This window comes from Gopherus evgoodei, chromosome 9 (assembly GCF_007399415.2).
Source record: "Gopherus evgoodei ecotype Sinaloan lineage chromosome 9, rGopEvg1_v1.p, whole genome shotgun sequence".
In the NCBI taxonomy this organism is placed as follows: domain Eukaryota; kingdom Metazoa; phylum Chordata; order Testudines; family Testudinidae; genus Gopherus; species Gopherus evgoodei.
The window spans coordinates 94,261,297-94,273,128 of NC_044330.1; the positions used below are offsets into that span (position 1 = coordinate 94,261,297).

General features: G+C 47.2%; 1 protein-coding gene across 3 annotated transcripts in view; it reads right to left on the reverse strand.

The window, feature by feature from the left end:
• Nucleotides 1-10,189, reverse strand: part of XIAP (X-linked inhibitor of apoptosis) — a 42,902-nt gene extending 32,713 nt beyond the window's left edge. For 2 of the 3 annotated variants that reach the window (XM_030574890.1, XM_030574888.1), the window contains exon 1: nt 10,104-10,189. The gene's annotated coding sequence lies outside the window, so the exon portion shown is untranslated. The remainder of the gene's footprint in view (nt 1-10,103) is intronic. The other variant, XM_030574889.1, reaches the window with a different exon arrangement.
• Between the last annotated feature and the right edge of the window lie 1,643 nt (nt 10,190-11,832).

Here is an 11,832-nt window from a genome sequence, read left to right on the forward strand (position 1 = left end):
TTAATTGCCAAGAAATATGCACCTTCAGCTCATATCCATCAATGTCATCAACACGAGAGAGAATTATGACTTCTGTATCTGGATCTCATTAAATACTTTTTTTTTTAAATATATGTTGTTGCTCCAGTTAAGAAAATTTTGGATAGTTTTCAAGTCCAAAACTAATTTGGAGCCTCCCTGGTTCTCTTATCAACAGTTTAATGTAAGTGGTACATATCCTGTGTTATAATTTTCACTTCTAAAAAGAGATTTGCTCCCAAATTTAGATTTGCAAAATTCCCATTTAATAAAAAGAGCTAAAATGCTAATGACCTTCCTCACCCACTGAGGGTGCATTGCTGGGTGATGACCAGCAATCATCAATAAATCCCATTGGACAGTTACACAATGATAAAAGAGAGATATTAGAAATAGCCTAGATCATACTATTGTTGCTGTGACTTCCCATTTTATATGATGTAAGCCCTGAACATCATCCAATCATTGCAACTATTAGGGCCCTGCACAGATGCAAAATTTGTTTCTGTATTGAAACTGCGATCTGCAAAAATTGTGGATATATAGCAGATATCTGCAGATTTGCAGGGCTCTACCAGTCATCATCCAGTCACTTATCCATAATCAAATTCAGAATTAGGTTAATTAATTGAGGGCAAATTCTAGTCTCTTCTCCTATCTTCCACTAATCCCTAAAACAGGTTGTAATTTTTAAATTCTTATTGATAGAAAAATAGAGGAAAGGAAAGGAAATTTTACAATCTATCTTCAAGAGGTCGGAGCTACAGAACTAATTTACTATCAGCAACCCTTTTCAGATCACATCTACTGGACAAGAAATCTGAATCAAAGTACATTCTATTCCCCTCTCCAAAATACCAATTGAGAAGTAATCTAATTAATAATAGTTTCCACATTAATTTTGAATATTAAAGCAAAGATTTTCAAAACTGACTTGTAATTTTAGGTGCCCAATTTAAGGCTAATTAAAGGGATCTGGTTTTCAGAAAGTGGTGTATATTCACTGTGACAATCAGGGTCCAGACACCAAACGCAGAACAGAAGGTTTAAACCAAAAACGAATACTTCAATCAACTGATTCCATACTGTACTATTGTACTATAAATGTATAAAAAGAGTAAGGTCTTAGGAAAGCTTGTAATGCTCTGAACTTGATGGTCATAATGAGATATGTTTACAGTACCTGGTTATGAATCTATGTATTTATGTATATAGAAAACTGGTCATAATTTCAAGTATCAGAGGGGTAGCTGTGTTAGTCTGTATCCACACAAACAACGAGGAGTCCAGTGGCACCTTAAAGACTAACAGATTTATTTGAGCATAAACTGTCATGGGTAAAAAACCCACTTCTTCTAGTTTATGCCCAAATAAATCTGTTAGTTTTTAAGGTGCCACCAGACTCCTCATTGTTTTTGTACAACTACCTCTCAGAATGGTCAGCAGTCAAGCAGGGAGGGGCACCTCTCAAGACAGGTATTTACATAAAACAAGCTTTAAGTAACCATCCATTGTTCAACCCAGGAAAAAGGGCATTAAAGGCTTGATAGCCAGGGTGTGTCTGTCTTTCTAAGAGGGAATTTCCCTACTCTGAATAACCATGGGCTTGGCTACACTGGAGAGTTGCAGCGCTGGTGGTGGGTTTACAGCGCTGCAACTTACTCACCGTCCACACTTGCAAGGCACATACAGCGCTGGATCTCCCTGGCTACAGCACTGGCTGTACTCCTGCTCTGCCTGGGGTATAAGGATTGCAGCGCTGGTGATGCAGCGCTGCTCCGCAAGTGTGGCCACCAAAAGCGCTGTAATTGGCCTCCGAGGTATTCGGAGGTATCCCAGAATGCCTGTTCAGCCACTCTGTTTTGTTGTGAACTCCGGGCTCCCGGAGCTGCTTATCTAAAAAACACAGCTCGTTTGCTCGAGCAGAGGCAGGCAGGGGGATTCATTTGGAATGTCCACAGTTTGCTTGAGGAGAGAAGCAACACGGCGGCGGGGGGGAGGAGGGAGTCCATTTTGGAGCAGCTGCTTATCTGGTCTGAAGGCTATTTGCATTTAGTGAATAAAAGAGGAGCGGGGGAAGGGGTCGAAACTTTTAAAATGATTGAAGGTTGGTGCTGTGTATCTTCCTGTCCTTAGAACTTGTAAGGCAGGGAGCTGACACAGTGTCAGCTCCAAAAATCCACTCTCTCTGTCTCCCCCACGCTCCCTGTCACACTCCACCCCACCCCCCTCTTTTGAAAAGCACATTGCAGCCACTTGAACGCTGGGATAGCTGCCCATAATGCACCACTCTCAACAGCGCTGCAAATGCTGCAAATGTGGCCACACTGCAGCGCTGGTAGCTGTCAGTGTGGCCACACTGCAACGCTTTCCCAACACAGCTGTACGAAGACAGCTGTAACTCCCAGCGCTGTACAGCTGTAAGTGTAGCCATACCCCATGAGTCACCAGGGATTTAACACACTCAGCACTTCAGTGTGGACATTACCTATATATTGAGGGAAGGGGTTCGGAAGGGGTTCTCTGATCAGCATAGGTAATCCATAGATCTAGTCAGTGCCTCTCAGGGAGGTGGAATAATCCTTCCTTCAGCCTAGTGCTGTCTACACCAAGGGTTAAGCCAGTTTAAACTATGCCACTCAAATCCCTGGATTTTTCACACCCCTAAGCAACGCAGTTAATCTGACTTAATTTTCTACCATAGCCCATGTGTGTCGGGGGTGGGGAAATACTAATACTTTAAAAACAGGCTTGAGACTGCAAGTTTTCATTCAAGAACCTGAGGGACAGTCTGTAAACAGAGGGCTATTTGTGAATGCTGGATCGCTCTTACAATTATCGGGTACACTGTGAAACTATCTTAAAGCAATAGTTAACTTTATTAGGAAAGGGATTTTATCTAATACGAAAGTGTAAAACCTGAGGTTGCCTTTAACGTTTATTTTCTGTGTAATTTATACGTTTGCTTCCACTTACTATTTCATCATTGAATCTGTGTTTTTTCTATGCAATCAACTTTAATTTTTTTCATCCAAACACGTCTCTGGTGTGCAGCATGTCCGCCAAAGTAAGCTGGTATCAGGAGGGTTAGTTTCACCCTTCCAGAGTTATGAATAAGGCTATGTTTTAGTCATGGGTATTTTAAGTAAAAGTCATGGACAGGTCACTGGCAGAGAACAAAAATTCACGGCTCATGGCCTGTCCATGAAATTTACTATATACTCCTGACTAAAACTTGGAGAGGGGTCTGGGGGAGGAAGGTCTAGGTGCTGGGGGTGGGGTGCGATGGGGGGGCTTGTGGGTTTGCAGCACATGGCCCGGGTGCTGGGAGGGTGCAGGGTTGCAGCGTGCAGCCTGGGACCCCCACTGGTGCTGGGTGGGGGAGGTGACAGGGCCAGCAGGCTCCCTACTTGCCTCTGCGCCTCTGCCAGCATGCGCTGCCACCACAGCTCCCATTGATCGCGGTTCCTGGCCAATGGGAGCCGCAAAGCCAATGTTCTGGGTGGAGATAGCGTGCAGACTGCCTGGCACACCTCTGCTTAGCAGCTGAGCAAGGAGAATGTCACTGCTTCCAGGGAGCACACCTGGTAAGCACCACCCACAGCCCATCTCACCCCATCCCATGCCCCAACCCCTACCACACCCAAACTCTGCTGCTGGGAGAGGGGGGCACGGTGGCCCGAGACTGCCCCAGCACTGGCTGATGCGACTGGAGCAGGGGCTGTCTGAGTTGCCCCTGAGCCATGCGCACTGGCCGCTGCAGAAGTCACAGAATCCGTGACTTTCCATGACAAACTCACAGCCTTAGTTATGAACCAGAGGGGAAAACTGCAAGTGTATGGTAGTTCAGAACTTAGGGAGGATGCATGTAAGAAGACTAGGCTGCTGATGTCAACCTGCAAAGAGTAACTGGGCTGGTGAGACCTTACACTTGTGGACTAGCTATTGGTGTCAGAGAATTGAACCATACCTGCACAGCCTGAAGGCCCCCCAGGTTACAAGGCAGGCAGTGACAGAACCCCTTAGCGTCACACTCACATTCTGTAAATCAGGCCCTTCTCTGCATCCAAAATCACTCATCATTTTCTGAAAATGCTGGCCTTGAAGTCACGAGTCTGTTATAACGTAATGTAAAACCTCTACATCAACCAAACAACAGTGAACTAATTGTGGCTAGGACACTGCTCTCAGTTTACGTACTTAATGTATATTCAAAACTCCACCAGAGAGGTCCTTTGGGGCCATCTGCCTGTCCCAAGTCAGGATAAAGGAGGAGGGTTGGGGGTGGGGCTAGCAACTCCACCCCATAAAAAAAAATCAACCTGCTACAGAAACCCCAACAATAGAGACAACAGAGACTTTTACCCTGGAAAAAGAGGGGTCTTCAATTCGAAGATGCATGACGCTGGGTGGTAAAAGCCGTGAGGAAGCCACTAAGCCAATTACCCTTCTTGCAGCCAGGAGGATTACCATAGGCACATGGAACGTGAGGACCATGTACGAGTCAGGAAAGATGGCGCAGGTTGCAGCAGAGATGAGGAGCAACAACCTGACCCTATTAGGTATTAGCGAGACAAGATGGACGCAAGCGGGGCAGAGACGACTGTTGACAGGAGAGTTGTTGCTGTATTCAGGACATGAAGAGAGCGACACACCCTACACACAGGGAGTATGCTTCATGTTGTCCAAGCAGGCACAGAGAGCACTGATTGGTTGAGAGGCACATGGTCCCGGGATCATCATAGCATCCTTCAGAACTAAAATGAAGAGGATTAAGATGAATGTTGTTCAGTGCTATGCTCCAATTAATGACAGCGAAGAAGAGGACAAAGATTAATATTTTCTGGAGTCTGTTGTAAAAATAGAGATTCTCCCAGACAAAGACATCACCATCCTTATGCGAGACTTTAATGCCAAAATTGGACCTGACAAGACAGGATACGAACAAGTCACGGGGACCCACGCTCTGGGAGAGATGAGTGAGAATGGAGAGAGATTTGTGGATTTGTGTGCACTTAACAACCTGGTCATAGGAGGTGGCATCTTTCCTCACAAGCGGATCCATAAGAGTATCTGGATATCACCAGCAGGCACGACAGAAAATCAGATCGATCATGTCTGCATTAGCAAGAAGTTTAGAAGATCCTTGCAGGACGTTAGAGTTAGAAGAGGAGCAGACGCGGCATCCAACCATCACTTAGTGGTGGCCAGATTGAAGCTGAAGCTGAAAAAGAACTGGATAGACACATCAGACAGAAGAGTGAAGTACAACGTCAGCCTTCTGAAGGACCATAAGACCAAGGAAGACTTTGGACTGAGGCTGAAGACTAAGTTTTCAGTATTACAGGATCGGTCTGAGGAAGAGGAAGACAGTGTACTAAACAGATGGCAGAAAGTAAGAGAGACACTTAGGTCAGTATGCCAGGAAGTGCTTGGAATTAAGAAACACCAGCAGAAAGAGTGGATCACGGCAGAGACCTTGATCAAGATAGAAGACAGAAAGAAGAAGAAGGCAGCAGTCAATAACAGCAGGACTAGAGCAGCAAAGGCCAAAGCTCAAAAAGAGTATGCTGAAGCCCACAGAGTAGCGAAGAGGAATATCAGGAAGGACAAGAGAGAGTATGTGGATGAACTGGCAGCAGAAGCGGAGCAGGCAGCATACAGTGGTAATATGAAACAGCTGTATGATACTACTAAGCGACTGTCTGGAAAGTTCAGCAAGCCAGAACGTCCCGTTAAAGACAAGCAGAGAAAGTCTGTAACAGGAATAAAAGAACAGATGAACAGATGGGCGGAGCACTTTGAGGAACTCCTGAACAGACCAGCACCACCAAATCCACCAGATATCAACTCAGCTAACGAGGACCTCCCAATTAATTGCGATAAACCAACCAGAGACGAGATCAGAAAAGACATCACCATGATGAAGAATAGGAAGGTGGCTGGACCTGAAGACATCCCAGCAGAGACCCTGAAAGCAGACCTGGATGCTTCAGTGGAAATGTTGTACCCCCTCTTTGAGAAGACATGGGAAGAAGAAGTGATTCCGGTAGACTGGAAAGAGGGATATCTCATCAAAATCCCCAAGAAAGGAGACCTTAGCAACTGTGCCAATTATAGAGGAATCACACTGCTGTCGGTGCCAGGGAAGGTCTTCAACCGAGTCCTCTTAGAGAGGATGAAGGATGCCATCCATCCACAGCTACGAAATGAACAGGCAGGTTTCCGGCAGAACAGTTCATGCACGGACCAGATAGCAATGCTTCGCATCATAGTCGAGCAGTCTATAGAGTGGAACTCCTCGTTGTACATCAATTTTGTTGACTATGAGAAAGCATTCGATAGCGTGGATCGAGAGACCCTTTGGAAGCTCCTTCGGCACTACGGCATCCCAGCAAAGGTGGTCAACCTGAACAAGAACTGATATGATGGTATACACTGTAGAGTGATCCATGGAGGGCAGCTTACTAACAGCTTCCAGGTGTAAACTGGAGTCAGGCAAGGATGCTTGTTGTCACCACTTCTTTCTTCTCGTCATCGATTGGATTATGAAGACATCCACTTACGAGCGTAGGATCGGACTCCAGTGGACGTTGTGGACCCAGTTTGATGACCTGGACTTTACTGTGCGAAAGGAGTGCAAAGTCGTCAGCAAACAGCAGATGCAAGAGAAGACCAACGTAGTGGCAGCCAGGTCATCACAGGTAGGCCTCAACATTCACAAGGACAAGACCAAGATCCTTAGGATTAACTCCATCAGCAATGACCCAATCACACTGAATGGAAGCCCCCTGGAAGAAGTGCAATACTTCACCTACCTAGGTAGCATCATCGACCAGCAGGTTGGCACAGACGCAGACATCAAAGTAAGGATTGGTAAGGCAAGAGCAGCATTCTTACAGCTCAAGAACATCTGGAGCTCTAGAGAGCTGTCCTTGGCAATAAAAATTCAACTGTTCAACTCCAATGTGAAATCAGTCCTACTGTATGGAGCTGAAACCTGGAGGACAACCAAAACAACCATCAGGAAGATCCAGACCTTCATAAATAGCTGCCTCAGAAGGATTCTCCAGATCCGCTGGCCAGACGCCATCAGTAACATCCACCTCTTGGAGAGGACCTGTCAACTCCCAGCAGAGGAAGAAATCAGAAGGAGAAGGTGGGGTTGGATAGGACATACACTACGCAAGCAGCCAACTAACATCACCAGACAGGCACTGCGGTGGAACCCCCAAGGCAAGCGGAAAAGAGGCCATCCAAGAAACACCTGGCAACGTGACCTTCAGGCTGATAGCAAAAAAATGGGCTATACCTGGAACCAGTTAGAACGAATGGCCCAGGATAGAGGACTCTGGAGATCTGTTGTTGGCGGCCCATACCCCGATTGGGGTGACGGGCATGAGTGAGTGAGTGTCTATTCAAATTAATTGCTTTACTTATCCCATAGCAACCCCAAACCCACAAACATGTAAGGGACATATACAAGATGGTCTATTTCCCATCAGTCTACAGTAAATGTAAATATATTAAATATTTCCTTGATATAACTACTCCTACTTTCCAGTGAGCATGTTGGCTTTCTCCATAGGATAGACATTTCCACAGAAGTTAAAGTGTCTGGACTTTGTCAGAAAACAGAATAGGAACCTGATAGATCTGTTCCATTCCTCAATGAATCACAAACATAAGACAGTTTCAACAAGATTCTAACATCAGGGCCAGCTCCGGGGTTTTTGCGGCCCCAAGCAGCAAAAAAAAAAAAAAAAAGCCGTGATCGACACCTGCTCCACCACACCACTTTCTTCTTCGGTGGCAATTTGGCAGCCGATCCTTCCCTCCAAGAGGGACTGAGGGACCCGCCGCCGAATTGCCGAAGAGCTCAACGTGCTGACCTTTCCCCTTGGCCACCCCCAAGCACCTGCTTGCTGAGCTGGTGCCTGGAGCTGACCCTGTCTAACATTATATGTTGGTTTCCATACCTGCAAATTATAGTACAATTAAACAAAGTACTTCTGGACATTTATGAAGTAAAAGCCACTTATTTTAATTTGCACAACAGCACTACTCTCACAGATTTTTTCCCCCTGTATGCTACCCCAAGTTTTCTAAGGGACCACGCACCCTGAGATCCCATTAACTGGTAAACAGTTTGTAGCTTCTTTTACAGAAAATCTACTACACATGAAGATCACCAGAACAAGTTTTAGGTTACCCATTGGCAGAGAGCTACATTTAGACAAAACTTGCAAAACCTGAAGTTTCAGTTACCATGTTAAATAAAAGTAAAGTTGTGCACTTGACCCCAATGGGAGTTGAGGGTTTCATTGCACATTCTTTGCAGCTTGCTAAGAAAATGATTAAAACAATCCCCTCTGTTTCGGATTTTCTTTGTATAGAAACACCTTTTTTATGAATAACTAAAAACAATTATTCAAACCTGAAAACCTTTATCGGAATTTAGTTTACTACCACCCTATGAAAATAAATTATGTGACAAAAAAATAAATAGCATGATTATTTAGGAGCCAGTTGCTCTGTAATTTCCATTGACCAATACTTTAACAGAAAACATCCTTCTGATCTTACTATCTGAGGGTACGTCAACACTACTCGCCGGATCGGCAGGTAGTGATCCATCTATTGGGGATTAATTTATCACTTCTAGTGTAGATGCGATAAAATCGATCCCTGATCGCTCTGCCGTCGACTCCGGAACTCCACCGCGGCAAGAGGCTGAAGCGGACCCGGCTGGGGAGTGGCAACAGTTGACTCGCCGCCATCCTCACGGCCAGGTAAATTGACCTAAGATACACAGACTTCAGCTATGTATCTTAGGTCAACCCCCCGCTCCCAGTAGAGACCTAGCCTCTATTTGAGACTGCTAAAGCTGCTAGAAAGGCAGGTTCACCAAGAAAAGCAGTCCTGTCCCTGCACTATAGAAATATCAGTACCCTTAGAACTGGATTTCAAAAAAGCAATCCCCTAATTTATTTTCTTGTGAGCTGTAAAACATTAGTTCGGACACTTTATAGAAGCAGACCTTTTCAAAGTGAACTTTGACTTTGATATAGCAGTATCTTGAAAAACACTTCCTCATTTCAAAGAGACTTTGGCCTATGACACACAGCAGTTTGCTCGTGATTTCATACTATTTTACTTGCTGCTTTAACCCTCTACATTTTTAGTGATTTAATAAATATCCATAATATTTGATAAACAGCTACATATACAGACATATCACTGTTATAACTCTTCAATCTTTCAGGTCCAGAAGATTAATGGGAAGAAAAGCAACTCTTTAAATGACCTTACCCTTAAACGAGCTAATAGGGAGACACGCAAGTACAGATAAACCAGAGGCACAAATGAAGTTGAAAAGTCAGCTGTACTCCAGTGTGGACAAATGGCATACAACGCATTATGTGCAGGTTAATGTAGCAAAGTCATAGGTGAGACATGTGCCGACACAGCACTGCAATTTTGGATGGAGATAAATTCAGAGGGTGCTACACCGCTGTGCCACAATTGGAATTGGGGGAATTAGAAGTGAACGAACCTTAGGATGTGTCCAGTTTATCAAGGGACCAGAACTCCCTGGCGGACTCAAGCTGGATCTTAGGGGCTGTCCATAAATCAGGTAATGCCCTAAGATTTGTGGGTCCTTTAACTGTACATTTGTTTCCACATTACGAAGTATTACCGGGGGGGGGGCGGGGTGTCTTGAAAAGTCACCAGTAAATGGGTTATGTAATTTATACTGCACTAGCAGTAGGAGAAATGGGAGTCCCTGCCCCCCCCCCGGGAAACCCCACTAAGAAGCGGGGTGGGGATCAGTCTCTGCCCCGCCCTCCCGGGCGTGCCCTGCTCAGGAGGGGCTGGGGGGAGTAGTAAAGCCCCCGCCCAGGACACCCCCGGAAGGGCGGGAACAGTCCTGCCCGCCCCAGGCACTGTCCCGAAGGGGGGTGAGTCGTGTCCCGCCCCCTGTAGTGGGAGCCCAGAAACCCTCCCCCCCGTCTCCGCCGCTGGCCGAGCTGCCCCGTCGGGGCTAGCGGGGGGCAGCGGCCCCTTCCCCTGGTAAAACTTACCGCAGGGGCTCCGCTAACCCGCCGCCGGCAGCCCCACACGCCGCTCGCTTAACTAAGCCTGCGAGAAGATGGCGGCTCGTAACCACCTATCTGCCGGGGGGCGGGGGCGGAGTCCTTGAGCCCGTTGGCGTGGGGCGACATCTAGCGGCGGCAGGGGGTCGCGCAAGCGTAGAGCCTGGCACTGGCCGCGAGTCAGCGAGGCCCCGCCCCCACGCTGCCTCTTCCCCAAAGCCCCCTCCCAGCCCTCCTATCATCCTGCTACAGCAGCGGTCAGGTGACCCAAATGAGCCCAGCTATTCTAGGGCACACAGAGGTGAAGTGGCTTTCCCAAGGCTAAGCAGGGAGTCTGTGGCAGAGCAGAGAACCAAACCCAGAACATCTTCCCCTCCTCCCCCGCCTCTGCCTTAACCACTAGGCAACCCTTCCTACCTCAAGAGGGGGAGCCTCTTCTGTGCTTTGAGTGCATGGGTTGGCCAGGCACTAGACAGAGCCACCAGGAGGGGGAGTAGAGAGAGATGGGGAAAGGCACATGGGTGAGAAGCAGGAAGGGGGAAACATCAGGAAGGGGAGTAAGGACTTAGAGAGAAAACAAGAGGGGGAAAGGGTCAGGGAGAGGGGAAAGATGCCTCACTGCTTGTCCCTTGCAGCTGCCACCTTTCCACTGCCATCAGTGGGCCACAGCCCCCAAAGAGGCCCCATGCAGGTGTGAAGCAGAGTGAACGTAATGTCTGTAAACTGGGCTGTTAGTGAAGACAGCTTGTAGCTGAGTGTGATGATTTTAATACACTGTAATTCATGATAATGTAATTATGTAGTTTCATTATTATTTTAATGAGGAGGTTAAGATACCAATGATAGACACACATTCAATAAGTAGAATATGAAAAGTGTATAAATATGCTGAAAATTGCCAGTTGGGGGGAGCTGAGTGCCCCCAAACACACGCATCTTGTCCTAAAAGCAGGAAGAGGCAGAAAGGAGTGAGCAGGAGGCCCTCAGGGGAGGGGACAGAGACGGGGCAGGAAACAGTGGGGCTGGGGCTTTGGGGGAGAGGGTGGAGCCTGGATGGGGGAAGAGAAGGGGATAGGGGAAGTGGGGGCACAGCATGTGGATCCCCTTAGTAACAGCTGGGGTTCCCCTATTGAGCAGGCCCATTAAACCCTCATTCTGACAAGCCTCACCTCACCTTTATCTGTACCACTCTGATGAGCCCCCCCAGACACCCTCCCCACTGAGCCCCAACCACCTACACTCGCCCCCAAGCTTCAACCACTTTCACTTGGTCCCCCCTGCAGACTCCCATTGCCCCTGCACTTGGAGCCTCCCTGGGCATCCAGATCCCCCACTGAGCTGCCTGCACCCAGACTGCCCCACACAGAACCTTCTTACCCCCATCTGGATCCCACCACATTAAGTCCCTCTGCACTTGGATCCTGCTGCCAGGCTGAGCCCCCCTGCCCACATCTGGTGTCCCTGGCACAAAAGGGGCAGAGCCCTAGGGTGTTTCTGTGGCAAGCACGCCCCTTGTGCTGTGTCAGGGTCGGGTTCAGCCTCACTGCCAAGTCCCTGTTCCAGGAGGGTGGGGGAGGCTGCAGGGTATTCTCTCATCTCAGTGACCTGTGCTCCCCACTGCCATGGTGGAGCTTCCACGTTTATTTATTGTAAAAAAAAAATGCAGAATTTTAAAATATTATGTACAGAATTTAATGCCAAATTCCCTCAGGAATAT